General features: G+C 38.2%; 1 protein-coding gene across 9 annotated transcripts in view; it reads right to left on the bottom strand.

Moving 5' to 3' along the window:
• SGMS1 (sphingomyelin synthase 1) overlaps window positions 1-22332 on the bottom strand; it is a 350554-nt gene that overhangs the window by 157188 nt on the left and 171034 nt on the right. The window lies entirely within an intron of this gene.

The raw sequence follows: 22332 nt of genomic DNA, 5'->3' as shown, positions 1-22332 counted from the left end.
GAGGTGTTTCTCTTTTTATAAATTTATCTACTATCTTTAACTGTCAACAAATAACTAATTATTCACAAAGTACAATTAAGTAGAGTAGGTTCAAACTATAAACAAAGGTAACTACTAAGTTTTTCTCCTCACCAGTTGACTTACAAAAAGGTGGTCATCTCTCGGGGGCCAAAATATTATCCTTATAACTGATACCTTTTATATTTATATAAATGTAAATAGGTGTGTGTATAATCAGGAAGCTACAGATAATGTTTTGTACCTAAAAAATACAGATAGGGATCAGCAGTTAGCGTAATGGCTATGTCACTAGACTCCCATGTAGTTGAACGCAGTTCAAGTCCTGGACCCAGTGGCTTAAACTCATGCCGGGCGCATGTGTGTGTGTATGTGTGTGTGTGGCCATGATCCCGAGAGGAGAATGGAGGAGAAGGGATTGCAGTGTGGTGATCCCCCCCCCGGGGGGGGGGTGATTTCTCGTTTTCTGTCTCTCTGTCTTTCTGGTGGGCACACGTGCCCTATAGCAAAAAACCTCTCAAAAAAATATACATATATTTATTTGTTCCTTCATTCATAGGCATTTGTACTTACATGTGAATATATGTAGAATTTAAAGGTAGCTAGAAAGGTAATTTTTTCAGTTTTTGACAGTGTTTAAATAGTAACATTCTCTTTATCTCTTATAATAATCTATAAGAAATGGACTCTAATCCTTTTCAGGATTATATAAACCCTACATCGAGCATTTGATGATAGCTGATATCTTGAGTCAACTAATGAGCTTCATTCCATAAAGAAACAGTTATTAGAACAAAAGAAATCACCACTTTTAATCCCTAAGGACCCAGTTATACCAGGCAATCCCCCACTTAATCATTTTTTATCATATCTCTAAGAAATAGGGCTACACCTGTAAATAATCGAACACAGTCATAAAAAAAATTATTTTTTAAAGGCAGTAGTTACAAAGTAAAACAACAACAGAACCAGCAGATGGTGTAACAGTTATGTCACTGGACTCCCACTTAGTTGATCACAATTTGAGTCCTGGACCCAAAGGCTTAAAGCTCACTACAACTGTACGTGCATGTGTGCCCAAAATCCTGAGAGGAGAATGGAGGAGAAGAGATTACAACATGGCCATACCATTTCTTGCTTTCTGTCTCTCTATCTAGCACGCACATGTGCCCTATAGCAAAAAACTCTTAAAAAAATTTTTGAAAGTCAAAATAAAAATAACTAAGATTCTCTTGCCATACTTAATTTACAAGTATTCAGTTAAATTTCAAAGTAAAATTTACATACAAAAAAAATCATCTGATAATACCAACATACAGTTTATAAACCAAAAGAAAAAGCCAAGGTTTTCTTTTAATAAATAAATAAAATTTCAGAAAATAAGTTGTCACCTTAAATTCAAAACCTTACCAAGTCTCATATTATAGACAATAATCTCACTTCATCTTCAGTAATGAAATAATGTTTGGGAAAGTAAACTTAATGCTAGTTTTACATACCTATAGATCACTTGACAGAAACTGGACAATAAAAAAGAAGCAAAGAAACAGATTTAACAATTATTTTTGGAGGTTAGACCTACCAACAGGAAATTAGAAATGTCATTTTAGAAAGCAATATAAATTTCAGACCTATAAAATTGCCGATGGAATAGGCCTGTTTCTCTCTGGTCCCTTTAAATGGCTATTAAAATGATAATAAAGATAGAAGATGTAAGTCCATAAGGGCAAGAGGAATAGAAAACTATATTAGAGCAGACATTAGACATCAAGAGCATTTTGGAAGCTGAAAAGCAGAAATGATTATGGAGTAGAGCAGAGAAGGTCGGAACCTTACTGTCTGAGAAGCAAACAAAAAGTCAGCTGACTATTCCAGGAAGGCCAAAGTGAGAGGTAGGACTGAAAAGAGGAAGACTGGTTAAAAGTATGTGTACAAAATAATAAGAATGCACTGCCGTGGTGCACTCTGTAATACCCTGTGCTCCACAGGCTGGGATCACATGGATGCCCTAGTCCAACACAAAGACAGGCACAACGGCAAGTACCTGTAGTCCCTGTCACTTCAGAACCTGAGACAGGAGGATTGTGACACAGTGAGACCCTGTTTTAAAATAACAACAAAACCCCTACCTTACACCATATACAAAAATTAACACAAAATAGATAAAAAACCTAAAAGTAACACCTGAAACTATAAAATTCCTAAAAGAAAATGGAGGAAAGCTTCGTGACATTGGGTTTAGTCATGATTTCTTGGATACAATGACAAAAGTTCAGGTACAAAAATAAAATAGACAAATGGGAATGACATCAAACTTAAAAATTAAAGGAAATAATTAAACAGTAAAAAGGCCAACCTACAAAATGAGAGACAATATTTGCAAACTATGTATCTGATGAAGTATTGATATGCACAATATATTAAAAAAAACTCCCACAACTCAACAACAAAAAGGAATAACCCAATTTAAAAATGGGCAACAAGGGAACAGCAGTTAGCGTAATGGCTGTATCGCTGGACTCCCAAGTAGTTGACCATGGTGCCCGTCCTGGACCCGGTGGCTTAAACTCACGCCGGGCGCATGTGCGTGCGTGCCCAAGATCCCGAGAGGAGAATGGAGAAGAAGGGATTGCGGCGTGGCCATCCCCCCTCAGGGGTGATTTCTCGCTTTTTCTCTCTCTGTCTCTGTCTGGCTGGCTGGCGAGCGCACGCATCCTATAGCAAAAACCTCTAACTTCAGACTTCCCTGAGTATGCCCAGCATGCCCGTGCCCATGATCTGGGGCTTCCTAAAGCTGGGGGTAGATTCATGTGAGAGGACCCTACTGGAAAATATCATCTTCCATTCTCTCTCGCTCATACAAGAAAAAAGTAACTTAACAAAACAAAACAAAATGCCTGGCTCTATAGTACAGTTGTTAAGCACTACAGATAGGTAGCCAGAGCTCCCATAGCCAACCATGCTTTGAATCCTGGCCTCAACAGCTTGAAAAACATGCCAAGTATGTGGAAATGCAAGTCCCAAATTCTGATGGATGAAGGAATAAAGGAAAAACTACTGCAGCAAGACCACACCCCATTGGAAGGGTTTTCTCTTTTTCCTCTTTCTCTTTCTTCTTGTCAAGCACATGTGTCATCTGACAGCACAGCAACAACAAAATTTTTTTTTAGGAAAATAAAGGTAGGGCAAGGCAGAACTGGTCCTAGCCTTATGCCTCCTTTAAAAGAAAGGAAAGGACAGGGAAGAGGAAGAGGAAGAGAAGAAAGAAAGAGAGAGAGAGAGAGAGAATGGTGGTTGCCACGTTCTGATGACAGGACCAAAAACCTGAGACCGTGTTTTAAAATAACAACAAAATCCCTACCTTATACCATACACAAAAATTAACACAAAACAGATGAAAGACCTAAAAGTACCATAAAGTTTCAGTTCAATCAACATAAAGTTTCAGTTTTGCAAGATCAAACTGTTCTAGAGATATTCTGTACAACATGCATATAGTTAGCAGTTCTGTACTCCACACTTAAAAATGGTTAAGATGACAAATTTTATGTTGTGTTTTTTACCACAATAAAGAAAAAAAAATAGAGCAATTATCCTAGATTGTCTGAGTGAGCCTAATGTAATCACAAGGGTCCTTAAAAGTGGATGAGGTAGACAGATGAGGAGGTCAGAGTAATGAATGGGAGAATATCTGACATGCTATTGCTGACTTTGAAGATGGAAGGCCACTCTCTGTGACGCCATTGTATCACAACCTTCCACAATGCTGCACCCATATGAGAGTGTCCTGGGTTCAAATGCCAAGGTCTCTTTATGCACATTGGGCACTTGCATGTGCCCAAGATCCTGGTTGGGTGAGGCTGGGGTTAGGATCATGGCATGAGGCCCTGTTGGGGGTGTAGCTATTTCTCTCTCTCTATCGTAGTCCAGAAGGAAGGATAAAAGATGGAAGAGGGCCATGGGTCAAGGACTGCAAATAGCCCTAGAAGCTAGGAAAAACAAGGAAATGGATTCCTCCCTAGCATCTCCAGATGGGAATCCAGTCTGTCAACACCTTGATTTTAGCCCAGTGAAATCCACATCAGACTTGTGACCTATACAATTTTAAAATATTAAGCTTGTCCTCTTTTAAAGAAAAGACAGAAGGTAGTAAGATTCCCCACTCCTCTCTCCCACATGGTGGAGCCAGACAAACCATCCCACCTCCTATAACAGGAGACAGTTTACTCTCTGCAGAAAATGATAAAGCAAGATTTCAGACTCAAGGATACCAAATAAGTCTGAAACAGAGGAATTAAAATCTAAGAATTGGAGCCAGATGGTGGGGTGGTGGTTGGCGTGCTGGATTCCCACCATGGCCAACCATGGTTTGAGTCCTGGCAGCTTGCTTTCTCACTTTCTCTCACTCTCTCATCAAATTAAAGATAATAATAAAAATTATAAAGTTGAGTAAATAATTATTTAAATAAAATAAATTAAGTTTTGACAGGCTTGGATAGTAAAACTTCTGGCTCCATTCTCATGTATTTCTCCCCCAAAGCTTCACAGATAGGCTTACATCACACAAGACAATTCTTTTTTGGAGAAACTGAAAGGTTCAAGGGAAAAAAAAGTCTATAGACTGTGATATGTGACAGTTTCTCACTGAAATGGCCAGGTCCCTGAACAAAGGCCCTAAAATGAAGCCCACCAGGTAGCAAATTTCCAGACCAATTTTTACTGTCTAACTCTTAAATAAGAACAGATAACTGGGGCCAGCAGGTGGCATGGTAGTTAAGAGCACTGGACTCCCACATAGCCGATTGTGGTTCAAGTCCCGGACCTGGTGGCTTGTTTTCTAGCTTTTGCTCGCTCGCTCGCACGTGCGCTCTCTCTCCCCACCTCCCTCCCACCCTCCCTCTCTGGTCAAATTAAAATAAATAAATAAAGCTGAATAAAATAATTCTTTAAAAAACAAAGAACAGATAACTAAATCCATAGCACTCATTTTAGAAACGTTTCCAACATTCACTAAAATCAGGAATAAGGCCAACCTGTGGCATTGTGATTAAGGCAGCTGGATCTCACAGGGATGACTTCATGGCTCAAGTCCCACACTTAATGGCTTGAGAAACACACCAGGTGTTATTGCGTGCATGCCTAAAATCCCCCAAGGAGGGAGAGATTGAAGAGGAGGGATTACAGCATGACTATGCCCCATGAGCAATGCTTTCTCACTGTCTCGCTCTGACACTCTGCCTCTTTCCATCTCTCTCTGGAAAGTACAAGGGCCCTCTGACAATTTTTTTTTTAATCAAGGATTGAAACAAGCAGATTAAAAAAGAAGAAGAACACACAGGGAAATGTGCAAAGAATAGGAGAAAACAACAAATAATTTAATTCATGTTATCGAAGGAATAGAGAAAATATTGCATCTGTGAAACAAAGACAGGATCATATTTTTAAAGAGGAAATAGTCAAAAATTAAATTCAAAATTAAAAACACACTAGCAGAAATAAAAATTCAATAGATACTCCGGGCTGGCAGGCAGCATGGTGGTTAAGGTGCTGGACTCCCAGCACTCCCAATGGACTACAGTTGGAGTCCTGGACCTGGCGGCTTACTTCATTTTTCCTCTCCCTTCTCTGTCTCTCTTTCGTTCTCTGCCCCTCTATGGTGAATTGAAAAACAATAAAAAATAATAATAATAAATAAAATCACATAAACAATTCTTAGAGAAAAAAATCAGTGGCACTTAAATCATATAGTGTATTGTTGAGGAACATACAGGAGAATACCCAAATATAAAACTAATAGGGTTAGAAAGGACTACCTGTAGGCAAAGAGTCAATGGGACTATAAAAAGGACACAAAATGGCTTGTGATGGCACTATCTGAATTATTAAATAATATACGTGCAATTACTTCACAATAAATAAGATCATAGGAAGAGAGAAAAAGACAGATTTAACAAAGCAGTTCTACTAATTGTTACAAAGTACAGCTCTTCCATGCTTCTTTACTCAGAAAGAATGAAAACAGCAACTGTCCTAAGTATGCAAATGGATACTCATGCTTGAAATAAAATTTCCAATTACAGCCCTACACATGGATTCCAAAACAGCTCTATCACAAACAACTAAAATGATAGCATGCTGCTTCAAAAATGTGGCTCTAATAATGAAAACTCTGATGTAAAATATGTATATAAGGAATTGAAAGGAAATTATCCTAGGGTAGTAAAAAGCACTAGTTGCAATATTCTGTTTTATATAAATACATGACTGTTCAATCTATGTATGTAATTGAGTGGTATAAAAAATTACTTGACTATTTCTTCTATACCCCCAAAATATTCCTTAGATATTCAAACTGGTCCAAAAAATTACTTAGATACATTAATTGGGAAAACACAGAAAATATGAACTAAGCATTAAAAAGAGATATAAAAAAATTTTAAAAATCCATTTATCTGAACCATGTTATTTTTACCCATCAGTCTTCCTTCTGAACTAGGAAAAAATAATAAGCACATCAAAGGTAGGTTCTTTATATAATGAGTTGCCTCTAAGAAAAAAAACTAAAATCCAAAGTAACTATTATTCACTTCCTATTATCTATCCATAGGAAGGAAAAAAGTTCTTTCCCAATTCCATTCTACTTTCTGGCTATTCGTGATTTTCAGAGTAAATCCTATTAGGCAAAGTCAAGCAGGAGTAAGCATGAATGCATGTTTTTAGATTGTTGCTGTTTTTGTTTTTGCTTTTAATTTGTAGTAGGGTGGGTGTGCTAGCTAAAGAGAGAAAGAGGAAAAAAAAAAGAGAGGAGGGGGAGAGAAAGAAAGAAAATAGCACTCCAGGGGGGATGGCCACACTGCAATTCCTTCTCCTCCATCCTCCTTGGGATTTTGGACATACACACACATGAGCCAGGCGTGATTTTCAAGCTTCCAGATCTGGAACTTAAACTGTGCTGTCAGCCATGTGGGATCTAGCCACCATAACTGCCTAACTACCAGTTGACCCAGAAGACGTATGTAAAACTAATGCCAATAAAAAAAAAAATCGCATACCAAATGTACCTAATAGTACATATGAGATTGAAAATCATGTACTTTTTAAAATTATCTCCTCTCCATTCAGGTAAATAACTGCTATTTGACTACACAGAGCAAGAGACAGAAGCAAGAAAGCACATTCTTCAAACCTTAAGAACCACAACTTTGGGGTAAATGAGGCAGCAACATGTTTAAATTTTCATTTTTATCGAAATGCAATCAACATCACACTAAGTAGAACAAATACAGGCCACACTCATATGTGTATGATCAAAGAGCTTATTAATAGACTTTAATCCACATCACTCAAAAGGCTTAAAAATGTTTCCTCATTTCATTTCATAAAAGAACTTCTCAACTAAAAGTGAAATGTGACCATTTGTAAGTAAAATATACATGTGAATTAAGGAACTAGCAGAAAGAGGAAAAGGTACCTTTTAAAATAATTAATAAACACTTATCTTAATGAATTACATATACACAAAAATGTAAGTAAAAGCCCAGAAATCTTGAATAGCTTCATAAATATTTCTAAAGCGAATAGCACTCTTCCAAAAAGTCACACAACCCTGATTTTGAATACCACAGATTAGTTTTGTGTTTGGGGCAAAATATTATTCAGGGATCTATCTGGGAGTTCAAGAACCCCTGTATGGGGACCAGAATAAAATGCCTTCAGGACCAGCAGGTGACATGGTGGTTAAGGGCACTGGACTCCCACGTGGCCTACCACGGTATGAGTCCTAGGCCTGGTGACTTGCTTTCTCACTGTTCCTACCTCTCTTGCTTACTCTGTCCCTCTCTCCTCAAATTAAAATAAATAAATAAATAAAGCCAAATAAAAATTCAAAAAAAAAACCCAAAAAACCTAAATAAAGCTTTCAAAAGAGAGAAGCAAGCGGCACTGACTACAAGGTAATACTGTCTCAGAATGAGGTTAACATATCTGAGGAAGGGAACCAGCAGTTAGCATAATGGCTATGTCGCTGGACTCCCACGTAGTCTACCACGGTTGGCATCCCGAACCCGGTGGCTTAAAACTCACGCCGGGCGCGTGTGCGTGCATGCCCAAGATCCCGAGAGGAGAATGGAGGAGAAGGGATTGCGGCGTGACCATCCCCTCTGGGGGGTGATTTCTCGCTTTCTGTCTCTATGTCTCTGTCTGTCTGGTGAGCGCAGGCACCCTATAGCATAAACCACTCCAAAAATAACAAAAACATATCTGAGGAAGATGTCTAGGATGGTTGGTTGGTCCTTCGATGTCAATCTGCAAGTTCTCCAGAGACTGTAGGACAGAGAAGCTGCTTTATGATAGAACTACAAAGGGAAGGCCTTTCTACTGCCCAGGATGGATGTAGTCCTAGGAGTAAGATGGAAGAAGGCAGGAGGCGAGAGAAGAGGACACAAACACAAGGGAGGTTGGCCTCCTCTCCATAGGTAGCAGATACCTATAACATAAAGATAACCACAGCAGTATGTTCAAGAAGCTACACTAGGCTACCAACGCATTATCTCACTTGGTCTTCCCATTCCTCAGGTGCCAGATTCACTATTTCAGTTGCAGATAAAAATACATAGTCTCAAAGCAGCGGTGTGGCATCTGAGTTAACAGGTAGTAGGTGAAGCAAAGCTATTCCTCTTTATAGCTTATATGAGGAGCTAAAGACCCAACACAAAGAGAGAGAAATGTTCCCAGAAACCAAGTCATGTAATCAGATACAGAACACACTGAATTGTCGCTGCCCATGAACCACTTCAAGAAAAAGAATCAAGTTATTCAGGACCCACAGTCTTCTGAATTTCTAAGCTGTTGAATGGTTGGGTCACTCATAAAGTAAGCTCACTTACCTTTCTATAACTTAAAGGAGAAGTTTTAGAAGAAATCTATACTTCACAAGAAGCTATGATTTATGTCTCCCAAAAATTCATGTATTCAGATTTGTTTGTGAAAGTATTAAGAGGAAATGTAATACTTTACATGCTGTTGAAAAGTAGAGGCTCTGGCACAGATTAAGTGATTAGAAGTGGGCCCCATGATTGAGTTCTGGTAGGTTTATAGAGAAAGGAAATGAGACAGAGACATTGGGACAGAAGGACACAGTCTGCTCTGTTCTTGCTCTCATGATGTGATTGGTCTACAAGACCCCCATGACATATGGCTCCTGGCCCTTGGACCTCCAAACGGTGAGCTAAGTTAACCTCCATTTCTATAAATCACACGATCTCAAATATTTCTGCTAGCAACACAATGACAGACCAAGATATGAGATATGATTCTCAAATATTAACTAGTTTTATCACACTGTATACTTTCTAAAAGCAACAGGAGAAACCACACACAAGGGATGGTCACAGATGCAAAGAGGCAAATTACTGCCAGAGAATTATTTAGTAACCCATGATAATGTCACCTTCAAATGACACGAATATTTAATTTCTATCATAAGTACTTTCAAGAAGTAGAGGCCAATCTACATGTTTAATGCAATTCCAATCAAAATACCAGAGATATTCTTCAGAGATCTAGAAAAGACAATTATAGAATTTGTCTGGAACCATAAAAGACCTCGTATTGCAAAAGCAATCCTGCGTAAGAAGAATAGAGTAGGAGGCATATCACTCCCTGATCCTAAGATATACTATAAAGCTGTGGTCATCAAAACAGCATGGTATTGGCATAAAAACAGACATGTGGACCAATGGAAGAGAATAGAGACCCCAGAAATAACTCCCAAAGCTTATAGCCAACTGATCTTTGACAAAGGATATCCCCTATCTTACTAAAATTATTTCTAAAGATTCAAAAGGAAGGAAACCTTCCAAATTCATTTTATGAAGCCTCCATCATCCTCATCCCCAAAACAGATAAGGATATGACAAAAAAGGAAAACTACAGACCAATATCATTGATGAATATAGATGCGAAAATTCTCAACAAGATACTCGCAAATCGTATCCAACAACATATAACAAAGATCATTCATCACGACCAGGTAGGCTTTATACCAGGGATGCAAGGGTGGTTCAATATACGCAAGACCATAAATGTAATACACCACATTAACAGAAAGAAAGATAAAAACCATATGATCATCTCAATTGATGCGGAGAAAGCGTTTGATAAAATACAACATCCTTTTATGATTAAGACTCTCAGTAAGATTGGTATAGAAGGGTCATTTCTGAACACAATAAAAGCAATCTATGAAAAACCTACAGCTAATATTATACTGAATGGGGAAAAGCTGAAAGCTTTTCCTCTGAAAACAGGTACTAGGCAAGGCTGCCCACTTTCTCCACTGCTCTTTAATATAGTACTGGAAGTCTTAGCTATTGCAATCAGAGAAGAGAACAGTATTAAAGGCATTCGAATAGGCAAAGAAGAGTTGAAAATATCTTTATTTGCAGATGACATGATGGTATACTTAGAAGACCCAAAGGTATCCATGAAAAAACTGCTTGAAGTAATAAGTGAATACAGTAAGGTGGCAGGATACAAAATCAATATCCAAAAATCTATAGCATTTCTATTTATGAACAACAAGTTGAATGAAGCAGAGCTGAAGAAAGGAATCCCTTTCACCGTAGCCACAAGATGTATAAGATATCTAGGGATAAACCTAACTAAGAAAGTCAAAGACCTTTATAAAGAAAACTACGAGAATCTTAAAAAAGACATTGAAAGTGACATAAAAAAGTGGAAGGACATCCCATGCTCCTGGATTGGTAGAATTAACATAATCAAAATGGCAATTCTACCCAAATTAATCTACATGTTTAATGCAATTCCAATCAAAATACCAGAGATATTCTTCAGAGATCTAGAAAAGACAATTATAGAATTTGTCTGGAACCATAAAAGACCTCGTATTGCAAAAGCAATCCTGCGTAAGAAGAATGGAGTAGGAGGCATATCACTCCCTGATCCCAAGATATACTATAAAGCTGTGGTCATCAAAACAGCATGGTATTGGCATAAAAACAGACATGTGGACCAATGGAAGAGAATAGAGACCCCAGAAATAACTCCCAAAGCTTATAGCCAACTGATCTTTGACAAAGGATATCAGTCAATCCATTGGGAAAAGGAAAACCTCTTTAGTAAATGGTGCTGGAAAAACTGGGTATCCACCTGCAGAAAGATGAAACTGAACCCCCATCTTTCACCATTAACAACAGTCAACTCAAAATGGATCAAAGATCTGAACCTAAGACCTCAGACAATAAAACTACTTGTGGAAAATGCTGGGGAAACTCTGGGAGACATTGGAGTAGGCAAAGACTTCTTAAATAAGACTCCCAAAGCACAGGCAATAATCCCTAAAATAGACAAGTGGGACTATATTAGACTAAGAAGTTTCTGCACAGCAAAGGACACAGTAACAAGTGTGAACCGACAACCCTCAGAATGGGAAAATATTTTTGTTAAATATGCCTCAGACAAGGGACTGATAACGAGAATACATAGGGAACTCAAGTGCCTTATGCGAAAAAAAATGATTAACCCGATTAAAAGATGGGAAAGTGAGCTGAACAAAAGTCTCTCTAAGGAAGACATACGAACAGCCAAAAAGCATATGAGGAAATGCTCAACATCCCTCATCATAAGGGAAATGCAGATAAAAACCACAATGAGATACCACCTAACCCCTGTCAGAATGGCAAAGATTAAGAATATAAAAAGTGATAAGTGTTGGCGGGGATGTGGTGAAAAGGGAACCCTCCTACACTGTTGGTGGGAATGTAAACTAGTTCAACCACTGTGGAGAACAATATGGAGGTTCCTCAAAGATCTACAAATAGAACTACCATTTGATCCAGCAATCCCACTTCTGGGTATTTACCCAAAAGACAGGAGAACGCTCAGTCAGAAAAGTGCTTGCACATCCATGTTTATTGCAGCATTATTCACAATTGCCAAGACATGGAACCAACCTAAATGTCCACAAACTGATGAATGGATTGGAAAAGTGTGGTATATATACTCTATGGAATACTACTCAGCCATAAAAAATAACAAGACCCTGGAATTTGATAGAAAATGGTCAGATATGGAGGATCTATTGCTGAGTGAAGCAAGCCAGGCTATGAAAGAAAGATATTGTATGTATCCACTCAATATATACCGACTATCCGCACTCTATAATAGAGAGCAAAAATTCGGAGGACATAAAAACAGTGAAGGTACTTAATGAGAATAGGACAGTGTGGAATGGGGTAAGTGAAGAGAAGAGGATAGAGAAAGATAGCAAGTGAACAATAGAGAGACAGGACATTAGTGAGAAACAGGGGTTATCAACTGTTGATGATGACATGTATAGTATTCTCAACTGGATTGGGCTGAGAAGTATTTCATGATGGGCAAAGTATTTTTACAAGCAAAACGAGAAATAGCAATTGACTGTTTTATAAAAATAATTAGAATAATAAAAATAATGATTGGGGAAAACAGAAAAGATATGGAATGTTGAAGTGGGGAGATTAATGTCTCTGTACTGACTGACATGCATGGCATTCCCTTTTGAAAAAACAATGTAATACACTGTAAAGTTATATGTAATCCAATGTAATATAAAGAAGATTATGATGATAATAAAAATAATAAAAAAAAAAAGAAGTAGAGGCCAAAACAGAAACATAGTTCAAAAAGGAACTTTCCATTCTGCCCACTTAAGAGAGAAGAAATATCTACTTCTTCAGACAGTATGTGATATAGCAAAGACATGAAGCTAAACGATCTTCCTGCATTATCATTGGTAAATAATGGTATGTTTGTCAGACATCATGAAAAGCCTTTATGTTTGCTCCTAAAAGAACCCAGGGTGTGTGGTGGGGGAGGGAGAAGAGGAAGCGAGAAGAGCAGGATCAGAATCCCCAACTTAATCAGAAGCAGACAGGGGCTCAGAGAGCATGTAACCTGCCTAAGGCTGTACTATGAGGAAGTGGGAATGAAACGCAAATCACGTCTGCTGGATACCCTCAGTATTTTGCTGAACAGGATAATTTTGGCTCAGTGAAATCTCCTCGTCAATCAGAAACCTTTCAGTGATTCTCTATTTTCCAGTTCCAAAGTACTTTTGATAACACCAAAGTAACAGATATTGACAATCCAGAGTAAGAGATATTGACACTTCTTTTTCGGTGAGATGGGAGAAGTGGTTAGTGAATGGCTTGAGGGCAGGAAACAAAAATGGATCTGGGTGATTCTTTTTAGAGTAGATAACTGCTCAAGCCACTGAGAGTGGTCTGGTGCTCTTCCATACATGGGATCCAGGCCAGGGAATGTATAGGAAAAGCAGCAGCCTTGGGTTTGCAGTGGACACATGCGATGAAGATATGGCACCAGAAGTCCTAGATGGTTCTGGGAGTACAAGAGTAAGCAAGTTAACTATGCATACCATGCACAGTAACGTGTCTAGGGGAAAACATTACCCAAATTACCCTTATAAAGCAGTGGCTCTAACCTTGCAGTTAGGACTGAGTAAAAGAAAGCAAACCCTTTGTAGACATTAACCCCATGACATTCGGAAGAATATTAGCAAAGATGGGAGGGTGTGGGAGTAAAAGACGAGGACACCCCTCCCCTATTCCCAGTAACTCTGGTATAGTGATACTCAATTCTGTGTCTACAGCTACTGACTTCCCCTCAAAAAAAAAACACAACACAGCAGAAGATTCAAAGGGTAAAAAGGAATAGGCATAAGAATCAAGGCTAAGGAAAGAAAAGATTAAAGGTCACAAAACAAAGCAAGGAATGGCCAACTGCCACTTTATACGTTTGCATTTGTAAGGCCAAGTTTTCAAAGCTCATTATTTCCTCTTAAATGAAAGAGAGCAATCTTATTGATTGATTGACAGGTAGGAGCTGCCCAGAAGCAACACTGGAAGACAGTGCCAAAATCAACTGCCATTGTGAGCATGGACACAGGAGGAAGAAATGCAGGGGGCAGGCTGCATTCTCGCCAGTCCTGTCTCAAAGCTGTTCCTCGAGTTCAGTTGTTCCTTCTCAGGGAGAAGATGCTGTATAATGAATAATATGAAGGCCAGTGACATTACATAATCAATTTAATTATATTTTTCAATTAAGTTTACACTTCATTAGAACAGTCAAAAACCACTGAAAATGTTCTCATTCTAAGCAGCATGTTATGCAAATAGGCTTTGGTATAAAAGAGTACAAAGTAGAAAGTTTTTCTTCCATTCATGTTTCTCAAGAAACACAGTTGAACTGAACCTTTTCTTTCTTTCTGCCTTATGGCTGCTGTTGAAAAGCCCCAGACAGTTCTTGAGCTTTGGAGACCACAAGTTGCAGGGTCTAGGTCTGAGCCTCCACCAGGCTTCCTCCTCTTGGCCGCCCCTACCAAATTCTTGCAAGGGGAGAATGACTTCTCACTTCACTCAAGGAAACCATAACCCGCTCTTCACTTCACCACACACTTTCTTTTTCTAGATTGAAAGAATAATGCAGAGTAAACCTAAGGTCTTCTCCCAGTCCTTCTTCCAACTGGTCTCCATTTACAGCCAGTCATGACTCTCAGTAAGTCACAGAGCTCTTCGCTGTGGGCTCTCAAGCTGAGTATAGCAAACACAAACACACACACACACACACACACACACACACACAACGTGAAAGAAAGCGCATCTATTAACTACGCTGGGGTTTTAGCAACTTTCAAATTGCCTCTCAAACCAGCTTTAATTTTCCTTTGCCACTGTGTAGTAAAAGAAATACCTGAATAGAGTTTAGATGAATAGGTTTAATTTATGAGTAAGAGACTGCGTGACAAATCGCAATCCACGAACTTCTGGGACCTGAATTAGAGGATTTAAAAGAGGAGAGGGAGTTACAAATTCCAGAGACATGCACCAGACACTCCAAAAGAAGATAAAGCAACTGTCTCCAGGAAATGCTTAGATAAATTAATAGGGACAAAGCTACCGGGTAAAGCCTGGAAACTAATCCAGTATTGAGTGTGACCTCAAAGCAAACAAAGACTCCTCTCTCCTCCCACGAAATAACCAATGCCTTCTCTTACTGCAAAAGGGAAGAAAAGGTACTTTATCCCTCCATTGGGCAAATATTTACTGAGTTTCAAGGTGAGATTATACAGAGATGAAAGAGGGGCTTTCCAGAAGGAGCTCAAAGTTCAGAGAGGAGAAAAACATGTGTTTACATTTCTACATGGTGCCCTGCAATGATAACACCAACATAAACACCAACACCAACAAAGCAAGCACTTCTCTAATTAGGGGCCAGACACAAGTCCTAGGCATTTTATGTATATCATTTGAAGTCTGGAAGACTGGCACATACCTTTTCTGGTTTACTGATGGGAGCTATAGCAAATGGGACACAGAATAGGATTTTTCAAGTGAAAAGGGTTTTTTTTAATTCAGAATAAATCGTCAAAATACAACTCTTCCCCAAAGACACATCTCAATCTATATAGTACTTCTGAGAACTCCTGCTAAAAAATTCATGAACTGGGGACCAGCAGAAGGCATAATGGTCGCATTGCTAGACTCCCACGTTTGAAACTCACCCAGGCATGTGTGTGTGCTGGCCCAAAATCCCGAGAGGAAAATGGAAAAGAAGGGATTGTGGAGTGGCCATTCCCCCTGGAGGGTGATTTCTCACTTTCTGTCTCTGTGTCTGTCTCTCTGACAAGCACATGCACGCTACAGCAAAAATTTCTCTTAAAAAAAAATTCAGAAATTGAAGAAATAGTTTTCTAACATCACAGGTCTTGTTACCAAAATGTACATCTGTCACAACTGTCTCCAGTTTTGGTTGTTTTAAAATCCTACCCAAAGATGTGCTAAAAGATTATTCTGCATATGTTATTAAATCACAATTTTTTGCAGGGAAGAGGCACATTATACCATTATACTTATATCTGTGCTTACAATGATCTTAGGATCTCGGACAGACATTGGTAGTCACAGCACAAACCTATCATATCTCTGTTACCAATTATGAAAATTGTGGAGAGCCAAAAATATGCTACCCTGTGGGAGGCTGTGCACCTGCGAGTCTGCCAAGGTTTCTCAGAGAGCAAACAATTGCCATGATTGGTTCCCTTCAAAAAACCTGATCTTCGAAACTTTGCTCTGATTGGCCACTAGAATCCCTCAAATTTGCATATCTGGCACCTCATGATTGGTCCAAAAGCAACCAATCATAACCCACCATTTACAACCAATCACGGCCCACTGTTTACAACCAATTACAGCCCACTGTTTACAACCAATCACAGCCCACCGTTTATAACCCACCAGCGTGCATATAACCATGATGTCTGGGCCACAGTAGCCAGAGAACCAGGAAGATGACACAGAAGACCAGGAAGAAGACGACGACCAGGAGAGTCTGAAGAGCTGAAACACCGCAGTCTCCAGACGACCCTAAAGAGCTGTAACACTACATTGTCTCCAGACGACCCTGGAGAGCTGTGACACTGCATCGTCTCCGTGCTGCTCAGAATAGACGACGTGACCCTTAAGAGTTGTAACACTGTGTCGTCTCCGTGCTGTACCTTGCTGCCCACAATAAACAGATGACACTGAAGACACGGTGTCATCTCCGTGCTGTAACACTACACCGCTTGTCCCGGCTCTCACTCCTTCACTCAGGAAACCTGTTCGGCTGTTCTCCCGGGTCGGGACACTACCCCAAAATATACTTCTTTGGAATATTTTGAGATGACTATTCCGAAGGTCTGCAGATACAGAATTAATTAAGAAATAAAAGCAAACTAATCTTTTGTAAAAGTAATTTATGTGTATTACAACTGCGTACATCAGCAGTCAAACACTGGTGCAGGCAGGCTTTCCCACAGCTACCCTTTCACCATCCTCAAACGGGAAGATGAGCGATGTGACACCTGGCCCAGAAAGACAAGATCCCTTGCATTTCTTCTCATCATACTTTTTTTTTTTTTTTAATATTAACTCCAAAACACCTCTGTCCTATAGGATAATACCTTAAGTTATATTAAACTATTTTGGCCTAAAATGGCTGCTGTACTCCCACACTTGGATTACCATGGATAAGCTGAAATCATACATGTTAGACTGTTTTTCTGAGCTGGTTGCTAAGTTACAGCCAATCACAACAGCTAGGCTTCAGGCATCCCACCTTTTCGACTGTGTTAATACAGGCCAACTTCAGAATGGAACCAACCCAAATTGTTTCCCTACCTCACTCCTTCCCTTTTGTTTTTGTACGTCATGTTACCACACATGTCACTTTCTTTTTCTTGAACTTAAATACCGAGTTGACCACGAGGTTAGCTGAAGTTTTCCGCAAGTTCAGGGACAACTGCCCAATTTAAATCATGTTAAGATTTGCTCAGTTAAAACTCTACTCTATTTAATTGATTTATTTTTCTTTTAACAGTTTTGGTATCAGAAGTGGGATCTGAAGTAGAGCTTTCAGTGACCCCCCAGAAGCAGTAGGGACCCATGGGACCCTTTGATGTCCATTTCTCTTGAAGCAACTGGGGATTGTGGGTAAATTCTCTCTCTGATTTCAGCCCCACAGGCTTGTGTTCAGAGCTCTCTGAATTTTATATGAGAAAATTTTGTTCCAAATTAAATTTAAGGTTGCAACAGAAACTGGATTTGGTCCAGGATTGGATTGGATTAGGTAATTAACTGGATTGGATCCAGTTGTCTGACTAGGTCAAATAGAAACTAGTAGTAAATTACTGTGGCGGATGCAATGGAATTTTAAGTTAAAAATATTTTTTCCTCATGAAATTTTTATCTTCAATATCTTAGTTTCTTTTTTCTTTTTTTTTTTTTACATGCTTAGAGAAAGATTATTGGCTAGATTGGTCAAAGAGTACTCAGAACCAATGCCAGAATAAATTATTTCCTACTTAGGTTTCTCTTGACTTGAAGAGACTCAAAATTTATGTAAAAAATGGAATTCCTAATTCTAAAGATCAAAGTATTTCCTGGAAGTGTTGATATTTACAAAAGTCGTGAGAGCTTAATAACGTGATTCAAAATTACTATGGCCAGTATAAAGAATAGTCTATATAAACAAAACCACTCTTTAAAAAGCATAATTAAAATTGAGAGTCCTCAATATAGGTCCATCCAGGGATGGCCATTGACATTCAGAAGCTTCTAAAAGATTTAATTTTATTTTATCTCTTTTTAAGGTTCTATAAAAGATAAATGAAAAGCTTAAATGACATTTTTAAAAAGTTCTGCCAAAGTTTTTGCTTTGTTATCACCCTGCCCAAACCAAAAAGAAAGCTAGGTAAAAGATTTATCTAAATGATTTAAAATACACCTACATGTTAGATGGCATTGTTTCCATTAGAATTGCTTTCTTTGCTTTCATTAACAGGCTTCACCTTAAAATCAGTAATTAATTTAAAAGTGTGCTAAGTTTAAACAGCCACATATCAATTAAATTGGTCTTCAAAAATACAACTTTCTGGCAAATTAGTGGTCTATTCAAAAATCTTCATGCCTGTAAACCTCCAAAATGACTAACCTTCTCTAATACTTTGTTTCTCATAGATCATCAGGACAAAATGGTTAAAGGAAAGTTTTAAATGCTGTTAGATAAGAATGATTTTCCTAAAGTTTAATTTTTGGTCCTCTTATAGTTCATTTACTCATATGAAGAAAAGTTTGTGTGTGATCTCTATGCTGGTCTTTGGGTTGTTTTGTTCTCTCTGGTGTCCTATCTGGTTGCCGTACTCTGCCATGTATTCTGTTTTTAGCTTTAGTGTCAACAGACACTGCGTTAGCCCTTTTTTGCCTGACTTAAGGCACTTAGAGAACATTAAACTTTCACTTTCTGCTGACAGCTAAGTCAAGTTTTTATGCTTATTATATTTGACAAGTTTTCTACAAAATCAAATTCTAAATTAAATTCTTCTACCTCAAAATAACTTTTAAATGTTTACAGAGGACCTCTGCCAACATCCAAAAGAGATATTAGAATAGTCAGACCTTTTTTTAGTATGTTAAATAACATGGGAAACATTGTCAAATTAAGTAATTTTAATTTTCTTTATATTATATTTAAATTATATGTATGGATATGTGTATATGTATACTTATGTATATATTTATATATGCACTGTCTTCCAAAATACAATGACATTCTCAGAAATCTATAGTGTGATATTTTTCAGTCATGTAGGTTATTATGCTAAAATGGTGTATGTCACAGATACAGCTAAATTTCTTTTACAGTTGTAAAATTTGCCAGATCTTTAACTGTGGTGTGGTCAAGTTTTATTGTCCATGGTTAGTTACTTTGTTCGATGCTTTTCTGAAAAGTTTTTCAAATGACTATATTTTAGTGTTACAATTTTAAAGAAATTCATTAAAAAGGATGGAAAGAAGATGTATTCTTGTATGTGTAAGTTTCTGATAATCGAATCATTACACTGGTTAAAAATTTCCAGCTTCTATATAGAAACTAATTAGTTTTCTAAATTACTAAATCAACCATTAAACAGAACCAGAATTAACCAAAAGCAAAGAGGTGTGTTGACAGAATTATATGCTAATTCAACCAATACCAAACTTGCTGAGCTATGTATCGCTTTCTGGCCCACTGCCTAAAATTAAATGCAAATAATTAAGGTCTGTGATTGATCTAGGTCAAATTACCTGTGACAATCTATTTAATAAGCAATGCTATACATTTAAATTAAAGAAGTAAAATTGGTATAAAAGGATGTAAATCCAATGTTAAGCATGGACTCATGGAGAGTCTATGGACGGCCACTTAGTTCTTCCTGAGTCCTCCTTATAGCTCATTATTTAAAACCTCTATACCTCATAACTCACAAGATAGGCAAAATAATCCAGATTTTAAAATAGTGATCGTTTGTACAGTAGTATTAGTATAGTGACTGCTCTAAAATTGTTAAAATGTCTCATAGCCAATGTTAAGTCTGTCAACCAATAGTGAAAAGACAGTAAAAACTACAGGTACATTTCTACTATCTGTCAATTAAATATTATTAAAATTTTTTCACTCATTGTCATTTCATTATATATTTTTGGTTGTGCAGGGACTTTCCCATAAAGGAAAGTAGTGCTGTAACATTAGTCAAAAGGTTATTTAAAAATGTGTTTCTCTCATAAGACACTTCTAGAAAAATCTGACATGACTAAACTCTGCCAGGCTTTAATGCATTATGCCAAAATGTATTTTCTCCAGGTAAAGAATGCTGTGTGTGATTCACTGACTGAAGACAATCAAACCGTTCATGGTCAGAGTAGGCGTCTTCTGGAAGTGACAGCAGAAAAGACTGCTTATGAGCCCTAAAGGACACTGTACCTAATTCTTACCACTCACACCACAGTAAAGCTTCAAGAACTTGAACTCTGGGTTCACAACTCAGAAGAGCTACTTTATAAATTTTTTAAATTGTGCATCTGTTGGGGACTTGAAGGTAAAACTGATCAAAAAAGTTTTTCTTCCAAAAAAGACATCCTGGACAATTAGGCCCAAGTATCATAAATTTAAATGTCTCTGCCATCATAAAAACTTTGTTATTTCTTTTTCTTTTAATCTCAATTCCTATTGCCTTAATTCTTTCCTCTTCCCCATAGGAAAATCCATGAGACTATAATCAGTAAACTTTAATTTAAATTTATGTCCTAGCACAAAGCTAAAACAATTGTTAAATTTATAGACTAATGCAGAAAATGTTTTCTGGTTTTTTTCTTGGAGAGGTTTTTGCTATAGGGCGTGTGTGCTCGCCAGACAGACAGAAACAGACAGAGATGAAAGCGAGAAATCACCCCCCAGGGGGATGGCCACACTGTAATCCCTTCTCCTCCATTCTCTTCTCAGGATCTTGGGCACGCACGCACATGTGCCCAGCGTGAGTTTAAGCCACCGGGTCCGGGACTCAAACCGCGGTCGACCACGTGGGAGTCCAGCGACATAGCCATTACACTAACTGCTGGTCCCCAGAAAAAATTTCAGTAAGGTTCCTGGAGATCTACTTTTGGCAGTAAAGAGATACTGGTTGTATTTAAGGCTTACCCATAAACTGAAGAAAATTTTCAAAATTTAGAGCCAGTAAAACCCCCTGAGGGTTCAGGTGGGTAAAAGCCACACTCCAAAAGCTAAATAATTAACATACAAGTTAATTTTAAAAAAAAAAAAAAAAGCGGGACCAGCAGTTAGCCTAATGGCTATGTCGCTGAACTCCCATGTAGTTGACCACAGTTTGAGTCCCGGACCTGGTGGCTGAAACTCATGCCGGGCATGTGTGCATGCGTGCCCAAGATCCCAAGAGGAGAATGGAGAAGAAGGGACTGCGGCATGGCCATCCCCCCTGGGGGGTGATTTCTCGCTTTCTGTCTCTCTGTCTTTCTGGTAAGCACACGCGCCCTTTAGCAAAAAAGAAAAAAAAAAAAAGTTTAATAAAATGTCATCCAGCTTTAAATCTCCTTTTTGTTCAAGTTACGGGCATATGTATAAAAGGCTTTGGTTTTTCAAAGATTTTAGTATTTATATTTATTCTAATAGGCCTCCAGGTTATTATGACTTGTGTTACGAGACTAGTAACAAAGGTAAATACCTCTTTAAATCAGGCCATTTTACAAAGAACTACAGTACTCAATCATCCTCACACTCCAGACAATAATGATGAATGACTAAACTCAAACACTGTTCAGTTGCCTATGTTGTCTAAACCTCAACCTATATAATTCAGTTGAACTTGTTTCATGAAAACTGTCGTTAAGGAGGACACCGTAGTCATCCCCTTAGTCCTCTGGGTGTGCTCCACTCTCTAGTCTTAAATGCTTTGTCTGCAACCATCCTCACACTCTAGATGGTGTTCCAGGCAGAGCAGTAAAAGCGCAAAGGAAGACCTGTTTGACCAGTACCACATCGTGTTCACCTTGTGTAATACTGTGTTGTGGATTCCATGCTAAAGACCAATAAAAAACTCGTGATTTCTAGGCTAAAAGCAAGAAAATGTTATTTATAATGGTGATTGTGGCGCAAATGCCCTAAGTTGTGGTCAATCTCTCAAACATTTGAAAGGCTGACCAAAAGGAAGGGAAATTGTTAAACTATTTTGGCCTAAGATGGCTGCTGTATTCCCACACTCGAATTTCTATGGATAAGCTGAAATCATAAATATTAGGTCTGTTTTTCTGAGCCGGTTGCTAGATTACAGTCAATCACAACAGCCAGGCTTCAGTCAATCACAAGCACCCAGTCTTTACAACTGTGTTAATGCAGACAAACTTCAGAACGTAACCAAATTGTTTC

Source organism: Tupaia chinensis, unplaced genomic scaffold (assembly GCF_000334495.1).
Source record: "Tupaia chinensis unplaced genomic scaffold, TupChi_1.0 Scaffold147458_1, whole genome shotgun sequence".
Classification (NCBI taxonomy): domain Eukaryota; kingdom Metazoa; phylum Chordata; class Mammalia; order Scandentia; family Tupaiidae; genus Tupaia; species Tupaia belangeri.
Note: the sequence above shows the minus strand (reverse complement) of the source record. Positions and strands in the feature narration are given on the sequence as shown.